A 24764-nucleotide genomic window follows, 5' to 3' on the forward strand; every position below is an offset into this window, starting at 1 on the left:
TTGGTCATTACACCTGGTCCCCTGCATTGCTTGATGCTGTGGTCTATTTACATAATCACTGTTTTGCCTGAGACCCGCCCTGCCTGCAGGGTATTGGTTTAACCCCACTGGTTAGAACCTTCACAACAGCTGCTATGGAAGCTTGATACCTTCGTGCTTTTTTTTTTTCTCTCCACCCCCTCTCCTAGCTATTTCCTTTTCCAACCTGCCACTTCCGTTTCAAAAGATAAAAATGCATTTTCTCTGATCAATAAATGAAATTGCACTGTGTTTCCCGCTCAGCCACAAGTCCCTGGTTCCTCTCCCATGTCGCTGAGTAAGCAGCCGCCCAGGTTGGCTCTGGTCGAGTTCTCTCCTCCGCAACACAACCCAGCAATGTAGGATATCACCCTCACCCTGAATCCGCACTGCAACCCCCTTCTGTGTAGGCTGTATGAGCATCCTGGTGAGGAGGATGCCATGGACATGAACTTGAGCTTTTCAGAAAGGCCAGACTCATACTACAATTGACCCAAGCAAATCAGCCTTCCCTTGATCTCTGGGACTCTTGAGACATCCCACTACTTTCCCTACACAAAAACATCCTTTGAGGGTATAGAGGATGCCCTGAAGGTCTAATTATCCAACACTGAGGCCTACTGATTTATATTTGCCTCAAGGTAGAAGTAATGGCTGTTTTATGAATCATCTTAATAAGAAGAACCGCAGAAGAGGTGAGGGTGTTAAATTCCAAAGTGAAGGGGACAGTCTTGGAGTGCTGCAGACTGAACGCAACAACCGTCACAGATGTCACCAACTATCCAGCTTCATTCCTCCCACAACTGTCATCCATCCAAGAGACACCCTGTAGCCTAAGACTTTTGACATCAGGTTCATTCAATTCACTAGAGTCCTGGACTGATGGTCAGGGGAAAATCACACACCAGTAACCTCATAACTTTCCCTGAAAGTAAGAAGACACAGGCCGGCCTCCCTCTGCCACCTCCCAACACCACACCGTAGCTTCCTCTCTCAGTGTGTAGGCCGATGGAGTGTATTCCTGGAGGCCCGACACCAGAGCAGAGCTTTGTTCAGTACATGATGCTCGAATGGAGCAAACCAGCTCCTTGTGTGCTATCCTGACCGAACTGAAACAGAACCGTTTACTCAGATTTGCTGCTTTTCTCTCCCCCCTCCCCTACCAAAGGAGGTCTCAGGAAGCAGTGCCCACTGCCAGTGGTCCCTTGATGTAGTATTGCTAATTCCCATGGTTTATTAGAAACACAAGGACCCAACTGATTTTACAAAAGTACACAACAAATTCTCAATACCCAGAAGCTTTAGTTTAGTTTTAGCTTACTTGCCCTGCTCATGACCATGGTCCAGGGAAGTATAACTGGGCTTGTTTAACTCTCAGACTAGCCATGGAGACAGTCCTCATCTGTGTTGTCAAGAAGGAATGTTTTCCCATGGGAAACTAGAGCTAGCTGCATAAATAGGATACAAGAATAAAGGAAATGGAGTTTCGTTTGTTATTTAAAAAACAACTGATTGAAACACCTTACCCATCAGTCCCCTGTGCAGTTGTGAATTTACCCATAAGTATGGAAGCTGGTTACACTTCTTTCAGTATTCAGGAAGAGTAAACATCTCTCAACATACTTAAACACTCTGCCTCCCTTGGTTTTCCATGGTTTCAAGTTGTGTTTTTTGATGCCTCATAAAGCTCTAAATATTTGGGGCTGAGTGGTGGCGCACCTGGCTGAGTACGCATATCGCAATGTGCAAGGATCCAGGTTCGAGCCCCCAGTCCCCACCTACAGGGGGAAAGCTTTGCGAGTGGTGAAGCTGTGTTGCAGGTGTCTCTCTGTTTCTCTCCCTCTCTCTCACCCCCCTTTCCTCTTGATTTCTGGCTGTTTCCTATCCAATAAATAAAATCGAGATAATTAAATTTTTAAAAAACTCTAAATATTTATGAACATGACAGCCCAGGAGGCTGTACAATGGTCAGAGCATTAAATTGAGAAGCAAGAGGTCCAGAGACTGATCCTTGGTACCTCATGTGCCAGAGTGATGCACTGATACTCTCTCTCTCTCTAACAAATTGTTGAAATATATTTATGCACTCAGATTCTTTCTTTAGGGCCTCACTTTCATCATTGTGCAGAATAAAATAAACTACAAATTATTTCAATATTATAATAATCATTCACAGATAAAACATCTTTCTGAAGACATGGAGAGACTGTTGTGTGTGTAATATGAATTGAGCTAGTGTGACCTGAAACACACATGGAGCATGTTTTGATTTCCAAAAGTCAAAATAGAAAATCCTTCCTGGAAAAAAAGTGGCATGATTGGGGTTCCTAGCATAAGCTAATTTCATTTGAAATTATTAGAATAAAAATCTATCTGACTGATCCATGCATGTTTTGTGTTATAGAAAAACAGAAAATAGCTCTTCCTGAAGGTACGTTAGGATGGTAGTATTCCCCTTGCTTGACTCACTGAAGTCAAATATTTCAGCCATTATTCCCTTAATATATTAGATGTTTAAGGTATTTTTTTTTCCTTTTTTTTTTTCCTCCAGGGTTTTTGCTGGGCTCGGTGCCTGCACCATGAATCCACCGCTCCTGGAGGCCATTTTTCCCCCTTTTTGTTGCCCTGGTTGTTGCAGCCTTGTTGCGGTTATTATTGCCATTGTTGACGTTGCTTTGTTGTTGGATAGGACAGAGAGAAATGGAGAGAGGAGGGGAAGACAGAGAGAGGGGGAGAGAAAGACAGATACCTGCAGACCTGCTTCACCGCCTGTGAAGCGACTCCCCTGCAGGTGGGGAGCCGGGGTCTCGAACCGGGATCCTTACGCCGGTCCCTGCGCTTTGCGCCACGTGCGCTTAACCCACTGCGCCACCACCCGACTCCCATTTAAGGTATTTTTTCTTACTCTGATTATTTTCCCACTCAGCCCCTTTTGAGAAAATATATGACTACTGATGTGGTTTCTTGTGGTTCCTCTCTCTCTCTCTCTTTCTCTTTGCCTCCAAGGTTATTTCTGGGGCTCAGTGCCAGCACCATGAATCCACTGTTTCTTTTTTTTTTTTCATATTTTATTTTATTTATTTATTCCCTTTTGTTGCCCTTGTTGTTGTTTTTTATTGTTGTAGTTATTATTGTTGTTGTCGTCGCTGTTGGATAGGACAGAGAGAAATGGAGAGAGGAGGGGAAGACAGAGAGGAGGAGAGAAAGATAGACACCTGCAGACCTGCTTCACCGCCTGTGAAGCGACTCCCCTGCAGGTGGGGAGAATCCACTGTTTCTGGGGACCATTTTTCCCCCTTTTTGTTGCCCTTGTTGTTTTATCATTATTGTGATTGTTATTGTTGTCATTGCTGTTGGATAGGACAGAGAGAAATGGAGAGAGGAGGGGAAAACAGAGAGGGGAAGAGACAGACACCTGCAGACCTGCTTCACCGCCTGTGAAACGACTCCCCTGCAGGTGGGGAGCCGGGGGCTTGAACCGGGATCCTTACACGGTCGTTGTGCTTTGCGCCACGTATGTTTAACCCACTGCACCACGGTCCAACACCCAAGATTTTTCTTTGTTTGTTTGTTTTTCTCACCTATGTGCTGTATGATCTCTCCTAACATGGATAGGTTCTTGAAAACTGTCCCTTTAAGCACAGTGATGAAAGACAAAGCCAGCATGACCACAGGCCAATTGATGAGAGAGAGAGAACGAGTTCAGTTCCTATAGCATATTCCTGGTCACCAAAACATTGGCAAGCTCCCCGGTAGACATCCAAAAAACTATTAATGCTAAACAATAGTCCTTTCTTCATGTATGCCATCATATTCTAGCCCACTTGCTACAGTTCATGGTTGAAAGTAGTTGGAGGCTATTTCAGGAGTTTAAAACAGAGGTGAGTAAAACATTGATTCCCCAACAAAGAAATTTATTTTTTTAATATATATATTTTTTCCCTTTTGTTGCTCTTGTTTTTTATTGTTGCTGTAGTTATTGTTGTTGTTATTGATGTTGTTGTTGTTGAATAGGACAGAGAGAAATGGAGAGAGGAGGGGAAAACAGAGAGGGGGAGAGAAAGATAGACACCTGCAGACCTGCTTCACCGCCTGTGAAGTGACTCCCCTGCACGTGGGGAGCCAGGGACTGGAACTGGGATCCTTACACCAGTCCTTGCACTTTGCACCACGTGCGCTTAACCCACTGCGCTGCCGCCAGACTCCCCAACAAAGAAATTAAAAAATAAATAAATAAATAAAACAGAGGTAAGACCCATTTTGTTCAAGATGTCTTTCCATTGCAGGACACACACACACACACACACACACACACACACACACTGATACAATTCAAACCTGATGTGCAGATCTTCGGGATCTGGGAGGAAACTGAAGACATGATGAGAATGTGTGAATTACACACACACACACACACACACACACACACATACAGTTTGCCCACTGGAAATAAACCTTTTTTTTTTTTATAACAAAAAGCATTATTTTTTTAAAGATTTTATGTATTCATTCATGAGGAAGGTAAGAGGAAAGATAAAGAGCCAGATATCACTCTGGTACATGTGCTGCCAGGGATTGAACTCAGGACCTCATGCTTGAGAGTCCAATGCTTTATCCACTGCACCACCTCCGGGACCACTCAACTTTTTTACTAATAAAATTATTATGAAAAAATATTTGATGAAATGTGTTTCATGGGTCTGTTGTCTTGCTCGAGAATCCTGGATATGCAACCAAAAAAGTCCATCAAGCAGCTACCTAGCAGAGAATAAGGTCCACAGGAACAAATTAGGTAATGGTGTTTAGGAACATAAAAGGAATTTTAAAAGGTCTCAGGACCTAAAAGTGACTCTGAAATTGATGTGTAAGGAAGCATGTGCGGTCTCTAAGAATGCTTGAGAGCAACCCGGGGAAGCAGGTTCGTGTCTAAAATAGCCAGCTGCATACTCACGTGAGGTATGATACTCAAAAGGCCTTGGCGGGGTGTGTCTTAGCTCTGTCCACACCTCCCACCCACATTCCAGCTGACTCAGAGTCTATGGGAGGGAAGGAAAGTGATCTAATTCTGCACCCCGGCATGGCTGCGGGAAACGCCCGCCACTTCCAGGATGCCCAGGGTAATGGCTGGACAGGAGGGGAAGGTGGGCCGTGGCTGTCTTATTTTGGGTCTCTTTTCAAGTGCCTGTCAGATGTAAGGAAGGCTTGGTCAAAAGCCCAAGGGGCAGGGCCCAGGGAATGTTAACTCACCAAGTATAGTAACCTTATAGGGTAGCAGAAGAGCATTTTCTTGTACAGGAACAGATAATAGAACACTACTCCAGAATTGTCTCAGCAAAATAATAAAACTAGTCAAATTGTTATCCCAGTGGGTCAACAATTAACTTGCTTTCTTGGGTGATGAGAGCGTAACATAAGAGTTCTTGGTTTTCCAAGATTAGTGATCACACTTGAATAGTGTGTGTGTGTGTGTGTGTGTGTGTGTGTGTGTGTGTGTGTGTGTGTGTGTGTGGTGTTTAACTCTATGTATTAGTAAGTCGTATCTCTAGCATGTACTGACTGGAAAAATATAGGGGGTAGGGTGGTAGCGCAGGAGGTTAAGTGCAGTTGGCACAAAGCACAAAGACCGGCGTAAAGATCCCTGTTTGAGCCCCCGACTCCCCACCTGCAGGGGAGTCACTTCACAGGCAGTGAAGCAGGTCTGCAGGTGTCTATCTTTCTCTCCTCCTCTCTGTCTTCCCCTCCTCTCTCCATTTCTCTCTATCTTATCCAACAACAATGACATCAACAACAATAATAATAACTACAACAACAATAAAACACAGTAAGGGCAACAAAAGAGAAAATAAAAATAATATTAAAAATTTTTTTAAAAAGAAAAAGAAAAACATAGTGACAATCACGACAAAAAACAGTCATGAATTCAGTAATTTTCAAATGCATTTTGTGTTTGTTAGCTACAACAGTGCTAGTGTATATTTGAGCTCTAATGGGAGAGATCTAAAATCTTAAGTCTTCAAATGAAGGGAAGGTATACAAGAATTTATCCCTCAGAGCCCACTGCTCATATATGGAGAAGCATTCCAGGCTTGTTTAAGACTCCGCACAGTTCTGGTTATCTCACAGAATGGAATGTGGTGTTGGAAATTCAATTTTAAAAGAACTCTGAGGATATATACCTGACATCATTTACATATATAAGCACAGGTAATCATATATGTGTATGGGCCACAAAAGTGACCTACTGCAATTGGGAGGGGTGTAGAGAAAGGGGAAAGACCAGAGCTACTTGTCTCCTGCCTCTTCAGCACCCATTTATCTACTTCTCACCACTTCCAAACCTGCTACTGCTGAAGTGACCAGCTCTTCCTGAGTGACCAGCTCTACTGCTGGCATGATCCAAGGGGTGGATTGATGGCGCATCTGCTTGAGTGCACACATTGCGGGGCACAAGGACCCCTTTTCAGTCCTCTAGCCCCTAACTGCAGGAGGGACGCTTCACGAGTGGTGAAGCAGGGCTGCAAGTGTCTCTGTCTCGCTGGCTGTTTCTCCCTTCTCCTTCTCAGCTTCTCTCTGTCTCCATCCAAAATGAATGAATTAATTAATTAATATTTTGAAGAGGAATGAGGGTGGGCAGCAGCACACCCAGTTAAGTGCACACAGTACAAAGTGCAGGGACCTTCACAATGATCTGGGTTTGAGCCCTCAGTCCCCCACCTATAGGGGAAAGCTTCAAGAGCAGTTAAGAAGGTCTGCAGGTGTCTCTCTGTTTCTCTCTCTCTCTCTCTCTCTCTCTCTCTCTCTCTCTTTCTCTCTTTCAATCTCTGTTGGGTAGTATGCCAGCTCCCCCTGGCTTCTGCTTAACCAAGCACCGGTATGCCTGTATGGGATTGGTTTGATCCCACTCAAAGCTGCGGTCTATTTACATAAATCACTTTTACATTTACATAAAGCACCACCCTCCCTCCAGGGCATTGGTTCAGTGGTAGAATTCTTGCCTGCTCCACCCCCTCTCCTTGTCATACCCTGATTTTCACCAGTCACTTTTCTCTCCACCCTCTCTACGTCTGTTCACACCCTACTTGGAAAGTATATATAAGGACAGAATTGTTTGTTTTAGTTGAGTTTTAGTTTAGCTTAGCTTGGTTTAGATTGTGCTGTGTCCTGCATGAATAAAGAGACACTGTGTACAGCTCAACCATGAGTCCCGGGTCGTCTGTCTCCCGTCAGTGAAGCTCAGCCCAACAAATCTCTCCTCCCCTCTCAATTTTTTTTCTGTCATATCTAATAAAAATGGCGAAAAAAGAAAGAAAAAGAAGATAGCCTTCTCCTACCCTGTCACACTTGGGGTGCTTGTATCAAGAGAGCTTCCCTCCATTAGATGGATAGTTTTTAAATTTTTAAAATTATCTTTATTTATTTATTGGATAGAGACAGCCAGAAGTCAAGAGGGAAGTGTTGGATAGAGAGGGAGAGAGACAGAGAGAGATACCTGCAGCACTGCTTCACCACTCGTGAAGCTTTCCCCCTGTAGGTGGGGACCAGGGACTCGAACCTGGGTCCTTGTGCACTGTAACATGTGCGCTCAACCAGGTGCACCACCACCTGGCCCTAGATAATTCTTTTAGGTAGAAACACTTGAGGAGATTACCATACTTTGGAGACTACTTGAGCATTCTGCTGCTTCTGTGAAGAATTATCCCTTTTGAATTAAAAAAAAAAAAAACAACTTACTGACATGTGTTTGCTTTTTCAAAAACAAAGGACACTCCTGGTCTATTTCTATTAGGAACTGGATACTGGCCAGGTCAAATGACCAAAATATCAGTATGATTCCTCTTACAAGAATGAACATTACTAAATGAACTAAAGACCATAATGGAACCCAACCCAAGCTGGCATGTAACACAGGAAGCGGTGGCACATTCAGCCACAGTTCCTTGGGCAGTGAGTCTGTGCTTGGTCAGTAATGACTGAATCAGGAACAACTCCAACACAATATCATTTATGTTAGCAATGATTTTTCTATTTTTATCATCTTTTCTTACTGCATAGAGACAGCCAGAAATTAAGAGCAAGGAGGAGATGTAAGAGAGAGAGAGAGAGAAAGAGAGAGAGAGAGATAATTGCAGCACTGCTTCACCACTTGTGAAGCTTTCCCCCCTGCAGGTGGGGACCAGGGGCTTGAACCTGGGTCTTTGCACATTGTAACATGCCCACTCAACCAGGTGAAGTTAAGGAGAGAGCTAGCTCACAGAGCACCCTGAGGGCTTGCCCAGCACACACAGGCGTCTGACTGGAAGAAAAAAAAATTGGCATCTAGGTTCACATAGCACTCAAGTCAGACATAGCATGCTTGCGATTTATTTAAAAAAAAAATTTTTTTGATTGTAAGGTGACCAGACATATTTATCAAACATGTTTGTTCTTAGCCACAATTGTGGCTTACAGTTTTTCAACTCATTAAAACTTCTTATGCAGGAGTCGGGCTGTAGCGCAGTGGGTTAAGTGCACGTGGCGCAAAGCACAAGGATCAGCGTAAGGATCCTGGTTAGAGCCCCTGGCTCCCCACCTGCAGGGGAGTCGCTTCACAGGCGGTGAAGCACGTCTTCAGGTGTCTGTCTTTCTCTCCCCCTCTCTGTCTTCCCCTCCTCTCTCCATTTCTCTCTGTCCTATCAATAATAACAATATCAATAATAATAATCAACAACAACATCAATAATAACTACAACAATAAAACAACAAGGACAACAAAAGGGAATAAATAAATATAAGAATTTTTTTAAAAGTTCTTACACATTGAGAGTGTTAAAGGACATATATAGGGACCAGACGGTGCTGCCTCTGGCTGAGTGCATATGTGCCAATGCACAAGGACCTGTGTTCAAGTCCCTAGTCCCCACCTGCAAGGGAAGTGTTACCGGTGTCTCTCTGTCTCTCTCCTTCTCTATCACTCCTTTCTCTCTCGATTTCTCAAAGTCTCTATCTCATAAAAATAAAGTTTTTTATAAGTTTATTAGAAAATATTAAAGGATATATGTTATTGGGGTGACTGTGGGGGATTCACTTAAGGAATGGGTTAAGTACCTGGAGAACCAACTATGAGATTAGAAGTTAGGAACTTAAAATCTCACCCCCCCAACCTCCAAGAAGGGGGAGAAATGTTAATGTTTGAATAGACTTGCCAGTGACCAGTGAGATCATCTATCATTTCTGTGTGTTGAAGTCTCCACAGAAAAAAGGAGGGCTTCACTGAGATTCCAGCTTGAAGAACAGCTTCCACCTGTCATCTGTCAGACCCCAGTTTCCAGGACAAACTCTCCCTTTTTCTTCCTGTTTCACTTTCTCTGTCTCTTGATTTGTGAGGTTTAGTACCCTTTGGACTTAAGAGTGAGCTAGTGATAAAGTGGGTTTCTTGAGTTCTGTGAGCTGTCTTAGCAAATTAGACTTGAGGTGGTCATGGAAACTCTGATTTATAGCCAATTGGTCAAAAGTTCATGTTAACTACCTGGACTCTGAGTTCTCACCTGGCATCTGAGGTGCAGCTTGTGGGAATTTCCACTCAGCAAATAAAAAGAACAGATACCACCCCAAATAGAGTTAGGACTGGGAACCCTACATAATGGCCTAAAAGCAGAAAGTGAGAGAGAAAAAAGAGGAGAGAAGACAACTTTCTATTCATTGCATGGTTAGAGTAGAGGGAGTAAACATGATAGCTACCATGAGACAATGATGGAGAGACAGGTCACAGTCCTTATGAAAACTAGTCAGTGTCTTGAGTTGACAGTGTCCCGTGCAATCTCGGTAATATCCCTAGCTCACGATCAATTTAGAAGCAGTAAGAAAAGAGGAACTGATGAGATTTTGTGGTAAAAGTTGCACACTCTGTTATGGTCATTTTACATTTTGTATTAGTGATTTAATAAAGATTAACAATATTGTAGGATAACAGGGGTACCATTCCATACAGTTCCCACCACCAGAGTCCCTTGACCCGTCCTCTCCATTGGAATCTTCTTTATTCTTTATCCCTCTGGGAGTAAGGACCAAACCAAAATTCTTTATGGGATGCAGAAGGTGGAAGGTCTGACTTCCATAATTGCTTCTCCTCTGGACATGAGTATTAGCAGGTCGATCCATACTCTCAGACTGTTTCTATCTTTCCTTTAGTGGGACACGGGTCTGGGGAGGTGAGGTTCCAGGACACATTGGTGAGGTCATCTGCCCAGGGAAGTCAGGATGGAGTCACAGTAACATCTGCAATTTGGTGGCTGATATAAAGCAGGAAAAATTGTTTAATAAACAAGAACCCAAAGGTAGGAAGAGAACAAATGAAAAGAGTGGTCTTTACATGGGAACAAGCTAGGAAGTCTATATTTAGGTATGTTCCAAGGGGCTCACAACTTTAGTAAGTTTTGCCTGAGCTGATAGCCTACATAAGGTGGACTTAATCAAGATCTTCTGGTCAGTCTGGAGCAATGACTGCAAAAGTAAAAGGTCCCTCTACACAAAAGAAGGGAGTGAAAAATGCAAGGAGAGAAAGTTAAGCAAGAGGCCAACTTGCAAAACGATCTATATTTCAATATGTATACATGACATCCAAAGACGCCTAAAGAGGACTTCTAAAGACCACAGGGGTATCAGAATTTTTTTAATATTTTATTTATTTACTATTGGATAGAAACAGAAATTGAGAGTGGCAAGGGAGATAGAAAGAGACAGAGACAGAGAGATACCTGCAGCCCTGCTTCACCATTCGTGAAGCTTTTCCCCTGCAGGTTGGGGCCAGGGGCTTGAACCGGGGTCCTTGTGCACTGTAATGTGAGCACTTAACCAGGTGCACCACTGCCTGGCCCCTTAATCTTTATTTATTTATTGGATAGACACAGCCCAAAATCGAGAGGGAAAGGGGTGATAGGGAGAGAGAGAGAGAGAAAGAGAGAGAGAGAGAGAGAGAGAGTGAGTCACCTGCAGCCCAGCTTCACCACTCGTGAAGCTTTCCTCCTGCAGGTGGGGACTGGGGACTAGAACCTGGGTCCTTGCACACTGTAACATGTGCGCTCAACCAGGTGAGCCACCACCTGGTCCCCTAGGGTATTGGAATTTTATTTCCAATGTGAAACCAATATTTCATTATGGTCTGATTTAGTAATAAAGGTTTTATATATGCTGACCCTAAACCATAGGTTCAGCTCTGATTGTCTCTGACAGACACTAAAGCTTATGAAGTTCATGTATCCTGCTCAAGGCCATGCAGTTTATGAGAGCCAGACTGGCTTTAACTACACCATATTCATTCACTGCATTCTCCATCACTAGAACACACCAAGAATTAAATGATTCTTACTCCAACCAAGACAACCTAACATTCTGAATCTAGTTCAAATCTTTCTAGAACTCGAGAAGCAATTAATAACCAAAAATTATTCAAGTTTATGTGAAAACAAAAATTTACTATAGGACGACATCAGAGAGACACAATTTAAAAAACTTTAATGGCATTTTGAAAGGAAAAACCTTCACCACAGAGTGAAAGTGGATTGTCAGCTAATAAATCAGAACCACAAAGAAAACTGATGAGAATAAGAAGAGATCTTTCTAAGCAGGAAACCCTGTACGTCTGCAAACACTTTTCCAAAGGCAAATTGTGGATAGCTCATTAGCTGAGTCATGTAGACTAGAACCTGACAAGATGTCCACACATGAGCAGGGACCACCCCTTTTCCACTGGACAAAATTACCTAATTGATTGTTTCATCTCCCACTGCGAAGAATCTCTTCATTTTCCCACACAGTGCTCTGCAGTGATTTCACTGTCATTTCCTCTCTTTGGAGTTTATAGAGAATATTAAGTTAGAACATTATGAGGCGTTAGAAAATTCAAACAACTGTCATATTAAAAATCCAAAATATTTTCAATTTTCTTGCAAAGCAACTTTAAAAAGGTTCAGGGGTCCGGGTGGCATACCTGGTTGAGTGTACGTTACAATGGGTAAGGGCCCAGGTTCAAGCTCCTGGTCCCCACCTGCAGGGGGAAAGCTTTGCAAGTGGTGAAGCAGTGTTGCAGGTATCTCTCTGTCTCTGTCTCTCTCTCTCTCTCTCTCTCTCTATATATATATATATATATATCACCCCCTTCCCTCTCAATTTCTGACTGTCTCTACCCAGTAAATAAATAAATATTAAAAATTCAAGTACATGTAAAAATCATCTCATAAAAATCCTTAATGACACACAGAAAACAGAAGAATAATTGTTAATTGAAGGTATCCATTCAGCATCATGGAATAAAAACTGATGCTCATAATGGAAGCATTGTAAACCAAAATTCTATTATTTTAAATATATACTTTGCCTTCATTTCCAGTTATTCTGATTCTTCAGATCTGGAAGCCTGAACTAGTGACCTACGCGCACACACACACACACACACACACACACACACACACACACACACACTACTTATGACTTGAGACACCTGTCTGTGTTGACTCCTAACTACAGACCACCCTAGGCCACATTGCTGGTTCTACATATCAACAAGGGTGTGAGTGTGTTATAGGAACCCAACTTGCTTTCTCACTGTTAGACTTTTTCTAGTTTTTTCCTTTCTTTACTTTGTCTCCTCACCTCTTCCTACTTCCCCTATCATCTCTTTCTTTCTCCCTCTTTACTCTTCTCTCTCTCTCTCTCTCTCTCTCTCTCTCTCCTTGTCACCAAGGTTATTGCTGGACCTCCATGCCTACATAATTCCTCTGTTCCCAGTGGGCTCTTTATTAGAAAGAAAGAGAGAGCAGGAAATACACCACAACATTTCTCTGCTCCTCCTGAAGCTTCCTTCAAGCAGGTGTTCCCATGTGGTAGCTGGGGGCTCAAACCTGAGTCCTTACACATGGCCAACTTAGCTCTCTCCAGAGCACTCTTCCTTCTTCCCGGTGACAAGAATATTTCCAATCGTTCTCCTGAAGAATGCTGAATCTGGACTACAATCTGTTATAACAGCATTTGTTCCAGCCAACCTAAACATCTTCTGAAGTTCAGGGGCAAAGGTGACCATGGGCTGGAAACATCACCCCTTCACTACTCCCGGGCACTCAGGCCTTTGGAGACCCCATGTTGTCCTCCTTCTCTGAAATGAGTTCTCAGACACACAGGACTTGGATATGTAGCCTGCTCTACACCGTGACACTCAACCTGTTTTCAGAGCACATGGCATTTTGTTGTTGTTGTTTAGTTTCCATGTGCTGCTGCAGACTTAGCCCAGCAGAATTTACCCCCAGGGACTTTGAATAGAAGAAAAGAGAGAGGCACTGAGCCTGGGTGTCATTCCCTACAATTTGCTGCTTGTGCAAACACAAACACTGTGCAGTGTCTGGGTCTTTAGTTCCTTCTGCATTGGCCTTGGTCAAGGGCTTGCTGGTCTGTTGTTTATGGCCCTGATGACAGCAACGCTTTCCCATTGCACAGACACTACTGATTAATTCCCTCTCACCTACTTACCTTCCCTCTTCACTGTCAGTGTTACTTTTACTGAATTCCAACTCTTTCTTCTTCTTTTTTTAAAATTTTATTTATTTATTTTCCCTTTTGTTGCCCTGATTGTCTTTTTATTGTTATTGTAGTTATTATTGTTGTTGTTATTGATGTCGTTCTTGTTGGATAGGACAGAGAGAAATGGAGAGAGGAGGGGAAGACAGAGAGGGGGAGAGAAAGACAGACACCTACAGACCTGCTTCACCGCCTGTGAAGCGACTTCCCTGCAGGTGGGGAGCCGGGGTTTGAACCGGGATCCTTGTGCTGGTCCTTGTGCTTCGTGCCACGTGAGCTTAACCCACTGCGCTACCGCCTGGCTCCCTCAACTCTTTCTTCTTTTTTGTCTGAGACTTTCTGGAAATCCAGACATTAATTAATTAATTAATTAATTAAACCCATGAATCAAAATTCCACTACCTTGACACGCATTTTTATTCAAGCAGTATAGGCTCATGACCAGAAAAGTTAGAAAAAGATTAAAAGTAAAACTCTTCTCCAAGATAATCATTGCTAACACTCCTTGAAAAGAAATCATTTACAGGCCAACAAATAGATTCTTTTATTTATCGTAAAAATCTTTTTTGAAGCCTCTTCTATGTACAGCATCCATGTAGATATTTTTTATTTTGAAATAATTTAGTCTTACAGAAAAGTTGCAAAAGTGGTTCAAAAAGACTTCTGTAGGGCAAGGATTGGTAGCATAATGGTTATGCAAACAAACTGTCATGCCTGAGGCTCAGAGTAAGTCCCAGGTTCAATCCCCCGCACCACCATAAGCCAGAGCTGAGCAGTGCTCTGGTTAAAAGAAAACAAAAAAGGTTCTGGTATACCTTTTACCAGATTCCCCTAACACCACGTGTTGACATTTGATCATACTTACGTTAGTGTCCTTTTCCCCCTTTTCTTTTTTCAAGATTGATTGATTAATTGATTGGTTGATGAGAGAGACTGAAGTAGAGGAAGGAAGACCAGAAGAACTCAGCTCCAACATACAGCGATGCTGAGAATCGAGCCCTTGGTCCCTTAACCTCCGGGCATGTAAGTTCCTGATTTAATTTGCTGAATTATCCCCTCAGACCAAAATGATCACTTTTTAATCATTTTTAAAATTTATTATATTTTCTCATATGTCATAGAGAGAAGCCAAAACATTACCAGCTTCCTTCTCTGTCTTATTATCACTTTTCTTTTTAAGTTTATTAAGTTTATTTGACTCGCAAAAGGAGGAGAGAGAGAGAGAGAACAAACACGCTAGCACGTAGGATGGTAAGGATTCAGTTTGGTACCTGAGGCTTGGAAGTCCAGAATTGTACGTCACTTTTCTAAATTCCTGTGAAATACGTTTCCCGAGATGAATTAGGAAACCCACATTGGCCTTGCTTGGCATACAGAGCAACAAGAAAGAATGGTTGAGAAGCTAAATTTAAAAGGGGGCTGCCTGGTCTAACTGCCTTACCAAGGAGAGCCTAATATGTAATAGGGATCCTTCAACAAGGTCGGTGAGAGGGTGTGTGGTGTGTGTGTGTGTGGGGGGTGAGCTGAGAGACCACAGTGAAAGCAGGTGTGGGGGTTGTTTAACTGGATGAGCAGGTGTCTCATTAGTAGAGTACATTCCTTCCATACCCCGAGGCCCTGCATCCACTCTCCAACATGAGAGAAAAGACGAAGTTATGGAGACAGGGGACCAGCAAGACGGTGTGCCTGCTTTTTCACGCACCAAACACAGGTTTCAGCTTTGCCCCATCACAGTGAAGAAGATTCCAGTGACTTAGTATCTTTCTCCTTCTCCTTCTTCCCCACCTCCTCTTTTCGCTTCCTCTTCTCTTCCTTTCCCCTCCCCCCTCCCTCTTTCTTTTCCTCCTCCTTAAGCCTTCCCCTCCTCCTCCTATTTGAAAAAAAAAAAAGCCATCTCAAAGTGTTGCGGTCCCAGTGGTAACAAAATTCAATCTATTAATTAATATATAAAAAGGAAGGGGACGGGAGTCAGGCAGTAGCGCAGTGGGTTAAGCGCACTTGGCACAAAGCTCAAAAACCAGCATAAGGATCCCGGTTCGAGCCCCCGGCTCCCCACCTGCAGGGGAGTCACTTCACAGGCAGTGAAGCAGGACTGCAGGTGTCTGTCTTTCTCTCCCCTCTCTGTCTTCCCCTCCTCTCTCCATTTCTCTCTGTCCTATCCAACAACGATGACATCAATAACTACAGCAATAATAAAAAAAAATTTTTTTTTAAATGAAGGGCACACAGATTTTCTTGGGATGATGAGAAAGTTCTAGAAATGGAAGGTGATGGTGGTTACACAACAATGTGAATGTATTCAAAGTAAATAAATTAGACACTAAAAAACTATTACAGTGGGAAATTCAAAGTTACGACTGTCTCACCACAATAAAACATTTGTGTTAAATTTTGAAAAAAAAAAAAAAAAAAAAAGAAGTCTGGGATGGACAGATAGCTCGCCCTGACAGAGCACACCTGTTAGCACACGTGAGGTCTTAGAGCACTTCACAAAGAGTGTAGCAGTGCTGCAGGGATTTATGTTCTCTCTGTGTGACCCTTCTCCATCTCTCTCTGTATGTGTTTTCTCTTTCCATCTATCTAGAAGGAAAGAAATACTGACTATCAGGCACAAGGCAGTCATGCAGACACCATGCCCTGGTGATGACCTTGTGGAGAAAAAGAAAACATATATATATATATATATCTATATCTATATATATATATATATATATATATATATATATATATATCTCCTTTGCAGACCAAATAAGTCTGACCTTAGTCTAGATACAGCCTTGTCATTACATCATGGAGAAACTCATCTCAGAATGGCAGGGAGTTTCTAAGGAATCTTCTAAGTCAGGTCTAGACTAAGCAACTGGAATTTCCCCACATCCACTTGAACCCTACCTCACAGCAGTGAAGTGGTATTTCACTGTTGTCTTTCTTTGCATTTCTCTGGCAATCAGTAACTTGGGACATTTTTTTTCACCAAACAGTTGGCCTTCTGAATGGATCTCTTCTTTGGTGATTATTTTGTTCACATCCTCTCCCTAATTTTGGGGGTGGGGTCAGATTTGGGGGGGGGTGTTTGCTTACTTTTGTTTTCTGCTTTTGTTTGGTGAACTCTCTCTATATTTTGGTAATTAGCCTCTTGTCTGATGTATGGCATGTGAAGATTTTCTCTCATTCTGTAAGGGTTCTTTTTTCCCACACCAGATTTTTGTCATCATCATTATCATTACTGGGCTTCACCATTCCAGACCCATCTGTTTAGAGAGACAGAGATAGACAGTGAGACAGAAGAAGGAGGAGAAAGACCACAGCACCAAAATTTCCCCAGGAATGTGGGAACCAAAAATGAATGCTAATGGCTTCCATCAGCCTCCCATGTGCTAACAGGTGTGCTCTGTCAGGGTGAGCTATCTGTCCATCCCAGGGTCTTTTTCTTTTTTTTTCAAATTTTAACACAAATATTTTTATTGTGGTGAGACCTATGTAACTTTGAATTTCCCACTGTAATACTTTTTTGTTGTTGTTGTTGTTCTTTTTTTTTATTCTTTTTTTTTTTCCCTCCAGGGTTATTGCTGGGCTCGGTGCCTGCACCATGAATCCACGGCTTCTGGAGGCCATTTCCCCCCTTTTTTGTTGCCCTAGTTGTTGCAGCCTTGTTGCGGTTATTATTGCCATTGTTGACGTTGCTTTGTTGCTGGATAGGACAGAGAGAAATGGAGAGAGGAGGGGAAGACAGAGAGAGAGGGGAGAGAAAGATAGACACCTGCAGACCTGCTTCACCGCCCGTGAAGCGACTCCCTGCAGGTGGGGAGCCGGGGGCTCGAACCGGGATCCTTATGCCGGTCCCTGCGCTTTGCGCCACGTGCACTTAACCCACTGCGCCACCGCCGGACTCCCTGTAATACTTTTTTAAGTGTATAATCCATTCACACTGAATACATTCACATTGTTGTGTAACCATCACCACCTTCCCAGGGCTCACACTTGGGTTGCAGCTACAAAGCAGACACCCTCGAGGTAAGCTGCTGTGCCAGCCTTCTGATTATGAAACCACAGTTTCAACAAGTCACTTAATAGTCACAGTTTTGTTTTGTCTTTAACAATCTTTGAAGGGTGACACCCAACTCTCAGTGTCCTGTCTGATGATTTGTTACTGTAGCCGTCATTATTCTCCTAAATGATTTCAGTGTCAGCTGGGGTGGGGGGAGCCTGGGTTAGAGATAGGGGACCCAATTTTTGAATATTCGGAGGGATACAAGCCATCTGCCTGGTCTCCCCTCTCAAACATTTGCTCTAACTGTTGGCTGAGAGTCTTCGTGCTGTCACGTAAAGTATCGGTGATGAGTATGAGAAGAATGAATGCTAATGACTTTCACCAGCAACCTTGTATTTACATTATAAGGTCTGTTCTGAATGAGAAGCAGCCTATGTGTTTTTGACTGTGCCAAGTAATACCAGGAGAAGATGAAAGAGCTGGAGGCCAGCTTATACTATCACCAAAACGCATCAACTCTTGGACTTGATGCCCTTTTTCCTCTTGGAGACTGTGGTCTGCCTTTCAGGTGGACATGCCTTCAGGCTGATTCTGAATCTCTTACAGTCCTTCTCTGCATTGGAACCACTATGGCCTGGTCATATATGTAGAGACAAAAAGACTTGATTGGCCTCTTTGAGAAGAAAGGAGGGAGGACTGTTCTTTAGAGTTTTCTGCTAGAGTGAGAAGCAAAACATCACACAAAGACAACTGGCGAATAAGGCATAACTTTAGTTCTATTTAAAAGACTGACTTTTGGGCCAGGTGTTAGTGCAGCGGGTTAAGCGCACATGGCACAAAGTGCAAGGACCAGACTAAGAATCCTGGTTCGAGCCCCCAGCTCCCCACCTGCAGGGGGAGAGTCCCTTCACAAGCAGTGAAGCATGTCTGCAGGTGTCTGTCTTTCTCTCCCCCTGTCTTCCCCTCCTCTCTCCATTTCTCTCTGTCCTGTCCAACAATGACGACATGAATAACAGCAATAATAATAACCACAACAACAGTAAAACAACAAGGGCAACAAAAAGAAAAAAAAATAGCCTCCAGGAGTAGTGGATTCGTGGTGCTGGAACTGGAGCCCCAACGATAACCCTGGAGGCAAGAGAAAAAAAAAACACCTGGCTTTTAGTGGCTGCAGCATGGCACACCCGGCTGAGTGCATCGTGACGTGCAAGAGCCCACCCTCAAGACCCACTTTCCACCTGCAGGATGACGCAGGTGCGCACGTGTCTATCTCCCTCCCTCTTTCTCTCCTCTCCCCTTTCTCTCCTATCCCCTTTCTCTCCTCTCCATTTCTCTCTATCCTATCAAATAAAGTAGAAAAAAAATAATAACCTGACTTTGATTGGGCACCTGTGCTGCTTCCAAGTTTGGGCGATTACAGATTGTGCTGCCATGAACGTAGGGGCACATAAGTCTCTTGGGTGTGTGTGTTTGCTCCCTTTGCATGCTCCTCCGAGAGAGGGATTACTGGGCTACAGGTAGATCTAGTCCAGGCATTCTGAGTAGTCTCCAGACTGCTTTCCTGGAACTTCAGAAACAAGGACAAAAAAGAAAACACAGGCAACACGTGTACTGGGATTACCGTATTTCCCCAAAGCAAAGGACTCTGAGCAAGGAGAGCAGAGGGGGGGTGACAGGGGGGCTTTGGCTCCTGTTGCATGATGGCGTCATAGGACTTAAGTTGCGGTGAGAGTCTTTTGCAGACACTAGTTGTGGGGAGAGGAGAAAATATACCCATTTGCTGGTGGCTATAGCCCTCCTCCCCCCCCACCCCCGTAAAATGCTAAAAGCATCAAAAGGCTGGCTTGCATGGCCATTGTCATAGTCTAAAATGAGAATGGCCTCTGATCACTACCACCTGTATGCGGAGTGTGGGCCTAGGGGCAGCTCCCAGCATTCAGAAAACTCAACAGATGTGGGCGGCCTCAGACTCACAGGGAGGCAGGGTCTGGGTGTTGCCAGGGCCAGGCTTTCTCAGGGCTGTCACTAGCAGCACGGTTGTAGTCTCGTTGCATCTTGTGGAAGAGTGGCTTTCTCTTCTGTCCAAGAACCTTTAATGTAAAGGGGAAGCTTCCAAGCGCTCTGTGCATGAATCAGACACTGAATGGCAAAGTGCCCTGAGATACTGGCCCTCAGAAGCAACCTGTCTCACACACAGCAGGCGCCTTCCAGCAGGGCCCTGCAGTGCCAAATGTTTATACTTCCCAGAGTAACCCTGGTTACCCAACACAATGTGTCTTTTTGTTCCCTTCTTGCTCCCCGGCATATGGGCCCTTGTCCAATGAGCAACTGCTCTGCATCTGCCTTCTGCTCCCCCCAGGGCTCCTGCCCACAACACCCTCTGACCCCACCCCATGACTGGAGGCTGTCATCCCCACAGTCCTTAGCTAATGTCCCTTCACCTCTTGAGGTCACCCTGCCTCACCCATCCTAATCAACAGTAAAGATAGCAAGACTTTTGCCACTAGTTTGAGATTCGCAGAGCCCCGAAACATAAAATTTCTCCTGTTTCATTCCAACTTGATCTGAATCACCATGATGTCATATTTATTTACAGGCTGAAAAAATATTAGCAAATCTGACTAGGAGGAGCAGTGCCAGTCCTTGATGTAGGTTTTATATACTGTATGCACCATATTCCCCTTCTAAAATTTGAAAAATCTGAATCCAGAAACATACTAGGGCTCAAGGGTTTCAAATAAAAGGATGGTGGCCCTGTGCTGATGAATGTGCGGTGATCATGCTACATTTATTGCAAGCTGTTCCAGATGCTTCAACATCTGTTTTCCCACAGCAAAATATTGTGCCAACCAATCAAAAGACAAAACTTTGCAAAGACAAGAAGTCAGATTGAAATCACCTAGCTGAAGATTTGATTTATTTATCAGGATCTAGGTTTTATTTGGGGAAACACTAAAGAGGCCAGATCATGTGTAGGTGTGTTCCATTCTGCATCGTTGTGATGAAATAGAATGATCCACCTGTCAGCGCCCATGTTCAGCGGGGAAGCAGTTACAGAAGCCAGACCCCATCATAACCCTGGGCCCAAACTCCCAGAGGGATAAAGAATAGGAAAGCTTTCAAGTGAGGGGATGGGATAGGGAGTTCAGGGGGGTAGGAACTGTGAAATTGTAACCCTCTTATCCTATGGTCTTGTCAATATTTCCATTTTATAAATAAATAAGTAGAATCATCCACTGTGTGTTTTAGGAAGAATGATGAGCCAGTGAGAGGATTGGGGAGGTGAAAACTGCGGTGTAGACTGACCAGGTCTAGCAGCATCTCACTAGTCTTGAGAAAGGGGCGAGTAAAAGTGACAGAGAACAAAGAAGGATGTTAGTTCGTGGACATGTGTTCCTAAAGTCAGTGTGAAAGCACAGAGTGGGGAGTCAGGCGGTAGCGCAGCGGGTTAAGCACATGTGGTGCAAAGCACAAGGACTGGCGGAAGGATCCCGGTTCGAGCCCCCGGCTCCCCACCTGCAGGGGAGTCGCTTAGGCGGTGAAGCAGGTCTGCAGGTGTCTGTCTTTCTCTCCCCCTCTCTGTCTTCCCCTCCTCTCTCCATTTCTCTCTGTCCTATCCAATAACAATGACATCAATAACCATAACAATGTTAAACAACAAGGGCAACAAAAGGGAAAATAAATAAATATTTTTTAAAAATTTAAAAATATAAAAAAAGCACAGGTCCCTGGAGTACATCAGAAAATGGGTGTTTTCAGGCAATAACAGGGCAAAGAGGCAAACTCCACAGAGATAACATTGTCCGGGGAATTAAAGCCAAGGTCCGAGGTGCTGGAGCAGGGAGAGTAGGGAGGACAGGCGATGGTGCCCGTGGGTAAGTTCACTCATTGCAGTGCACCAGGTTCAAGCCCCTGGTCCCCAGCTGCAGGGGGAAAGCTTCACAAGTGGTGAAGCAGGGCTGCATGAGTCTCTCTGTCTCTCTCCCTCTCTATCTTACCCTCCCCTCTCAACTTCTCTCTCTGTATCCAATAAAAAAAATATTTTTTCAAAAAGTGCTGTGTTCCAGGGACAAGTTAAACTGCCTTGTGTTTAATGTGAAATACAGCTAGTTTTTTTAAAAATAAAACAGAGCAGTCAGGGCAGTGACACACCCAGTAAAGTATGCAGGTGGTCATGCTCAAAAACCCAGATTCATGTCCCCAGGCCCTGTCTGCTTGGGGGAAGCTTCACAAGAGGTAAAGTCTAGCTTCAGGAACTGGTCTACTATCTGTCTATCTGTCAGTCTATCTATCTATCAAAAAAAGGTGGTGCCGGTGTTGTTGCACCCAGTAGAGTGCACATATCACCAGGCACAAGGACCTGGGCTCAAGCCACTGGTTTCCACCTGTAAGAAAGAGGCCTCACAAGAGGTGAAGCAATGTTGCAGCTATCTCTCTTTCTCTCCCCCTCTATATCTCCCTCTCAGTTTCTCTCTGTCTCTACCAAAAAGAAAAAAAAAAAAACATGACTACTAGGAATGATAGGTTGATTATACAGACACTAAGCACCAGAAATAACCCTAGGAAGGAAGGAAGGAAGGAAGGAAGGAAGGAAGGAAGGAAGGAAGGAAGGAAGAAAGGAAGAAAGAAAGGAGAAGAAGCTAGGCATGTTTCAGCAAGTAAAAGGGAGAGACATGTGGCAGGCAATTTGGGGCAGAATCAGAAGCCCAAGTACCATGGTAGCAGCTGAATCTCTGATAACTCAGCAAGTGCATAATTCTTTCTGGGCTGAGCTCCTGCGGAACCTCCGCCCAACCCCCCACATCATGGCTGAATGACGACCTGATGCTCCATACCCACCCTCTGCACCTAACACTCCAACTTTCAGCACAGTCCTGCCTGAGTTGTGGTGGTAGTCAAGGGACTAGAAGAGGAAAAAAGAAAGAAGGAAAAAAAGCAAGCAAGCGAGAAAGAAAGAAAAATAGAAAAAAAGAAGGAAAGGAAGAAGCTATGTTTCCAACTTGAAGTCAACATAAATAAAATAAAATAAAAGAGAGAGAATCAAGACATAAGACAAATTATGAAAGCCAACAGGAATCCAAGGGAAAAGAAATTAGAGAGAGAGAGAGATGGCAATGAGGAGATCAAACATTCATGGAACATTTCAGAACTGTGAAGGGAACAAGCCTCACTTTGTTGATAAGGATCCGACAGGGGCCAGAGAAATGCGGGGGTGGAGAGGATGTTTTGATGGCATTTTCCACTCTTGCTGAACCTTTCTAAACCGCCTTTCCTTCATGGGAAAACTGGAGAAGTGGTTGTGGAAATGTCTTGCTCTTCCTCAGAGTGATTAGTTTTACCCCATCACCCAGCAATGAAACAGGTGCATGGGAGGACTGACATGTCCGGGAGAATCCAGCAGGGCTGGGCCTTGGGGTGCAGAGCCCTGAAACTGGCCCATGCTGTCCGTGAGCAGGGCCCGGGGCAGAGCACCATGAAGACCTGTGTCCTTCCTGTCTCTCTCAAGATAGTATGCACACACCTGTAGACACATTCACCTGTATGTCCACGTTCCTTCTCTGCCCTCCGCTACCCGCTAAATAGTACCTGCCCACCAGTCAGTCACCTTTCTGGCCTGTGGCCTGTGGAGGCCCTGGCTGAGAATTTTCCCATCATTGTATTCTTATTTATATTATAAATAGTGAGGAAATGGAAAAATTAATAAACACTAAAGTGGGTTCCTGGTTACTGATATTATTCCATTGATACAAGTAGAACTCATTCATACCAGTATCCTCCTTTGGGGCAGGATTCCAAGGCAGGCTCCAAAGAACATGCCCAGGTCCCAGAGACCCTGAGGCAGATCACCTAGGTGTGGACAGGAAAAAGGAAAAAAAAAAAAAAAGGGAGGGAGGGAGGGGGGAGAACACCCTGTCCTTTCTTCTTCTTGGAGAAGAACATTAAGTACAGATGTCCTGTGTAACAGAAGGATCTAACAATGTCTTCCATCATCTTCATCCCAGGACTGAGATGCATATCAGGAGCAAGGAAGTATGACAGCTTGAAGGAGTCCGACAGCATTGTTTGCTGCCTTGACGCGTATTCATTCTGTCTGGTCTGCCTGCGAAGAAACCACAGGTCACCCAGAGGTAAAATGAGTCAACGTGAAGTTCTGTTGTTGGAGACCAGAGAGATCTGCAGGGTGTTTGTTAGCACAGCCTGATCTGGTAGATGGCTGGCTGGCTGATAAAGACAACACAACTCAAGTTAGGTGAGTTCTCTGTTAAGAAGAACCTGAGAGGGCGAGTCTGAGTTGAGTATGGTGTGAACTGTAAGGCTATAACCATAGAATCTTCTAAACCATTATTAAATCACTAATAAAATTGAGAGAAAGAAAGAAAGAACAAGACCAACTGTGATGAAACATGGCAATGTGGTATAAGTAGAAGGTCCAGATACACAGGGAAATGTGCAATTCTCCATAAGATTTTTTTCTCAGGCCTCCAGCAGGATGCTCATAAGAAAGTTTGAGGGCAGGGGAAAGACTGGATACAGCTCCTCTCATTGGGGCAGCTGTACAGACCATGAAGATCAGGAAATTCCCACTGAAGACCGGCCAGAGGTAGAAGTCAGACTCTGTCAATAGGAGCAAACACCAAACTCCCAAGAATAGCACTTGCTAAGACTAAGGCCAGGCGGAAACAGCAGAAGACAGCTCAGTAACCCTAACATAAACACAGCACTAAGTAACAAGCAACAGCAATCTTTCACAAGGAAAGAGGAGAAATTTTAGAGAGTCCTCTCTATGGTGCAAAACGGTACAGAAGGAGCAGTTATAAATTTTTTTAGGTCTGCATATTTTAAAGAATTATTTTTTCTACCAGCGTTATTATTGTGGCTTGTTGCCCGCACTAAGACGTCACTGCTTCTGGTCCCTGCTGGTTTTCCTTTAAATCTTCAAAGGCTTCATCCTCCTGTCCCATCCAGGACATTAAAAAAATACACGCAGAGAATCATCTTTCAAGGGCATTGCCACAGCCGCTAGATTATTATTATCCTGACTATTAATTACCATGATGCTTTCTGCTGACATGATTTCTCCATTTTTCTGTGTTTCTGTCCAACCAATCCCACATCTAATACTGCAGCCAGTAATGCGTTTTGCCTGGGAGACAGATGTCCACACTGATCTGAGCACCTCAGGCACAGACAGCACAGGCGGTGACCTTGC

General features: G+C 43.9%; 2 long non-coding RNA genes across 2 annotated transcripts; one reads left to right on the top strand and one right to left on the bottom strand.

Annotated features, from left to right (window-relative positions):
• Positions 1-5076: 5076 nt before the first annotated feature.
• Positions 5077-23676, top strand: LOC132540944 (uncharacterized). Its single transcript, XR_009552151.1, has 3 exons — positions 5077-5135; positions 14463-14586; positions 23557-23676. It is a non-coding gene; the product is annotated as an uncharacterized LOC132540944 (long non-coding RNA).
• LOC132540945 (uncharacterized) lies at positions 13588-19874 on the bottom strand. Its single transcript, XR_009552152.1, has 3 exons — positions 19529-19874; positions 18016-19121; positions 13588-13902 (listed from the first exon to the last, which is right to left on the bottom strand). It is a non-coding gene; the product is annotated as an uncharacterized LOC132540945 (long non-coding RNA).
• Positions 23677-24764: the final 1088 nt, after the last annotated feature.

The sequence above is a fragment of the Erinaceus europaeus genome, chromosome 10, assembly GCF_950295315.1.
Source record: "Erinaceus europaeus chromosome 10, mEriEur2.1, whole genome shotgun sequence".
NCBI lineage: Eukaryota > Metazoa > Chordata > Mammalia > Eulipotyphla > Erinaceidae > Erinaceus > Erinaceus europaeus.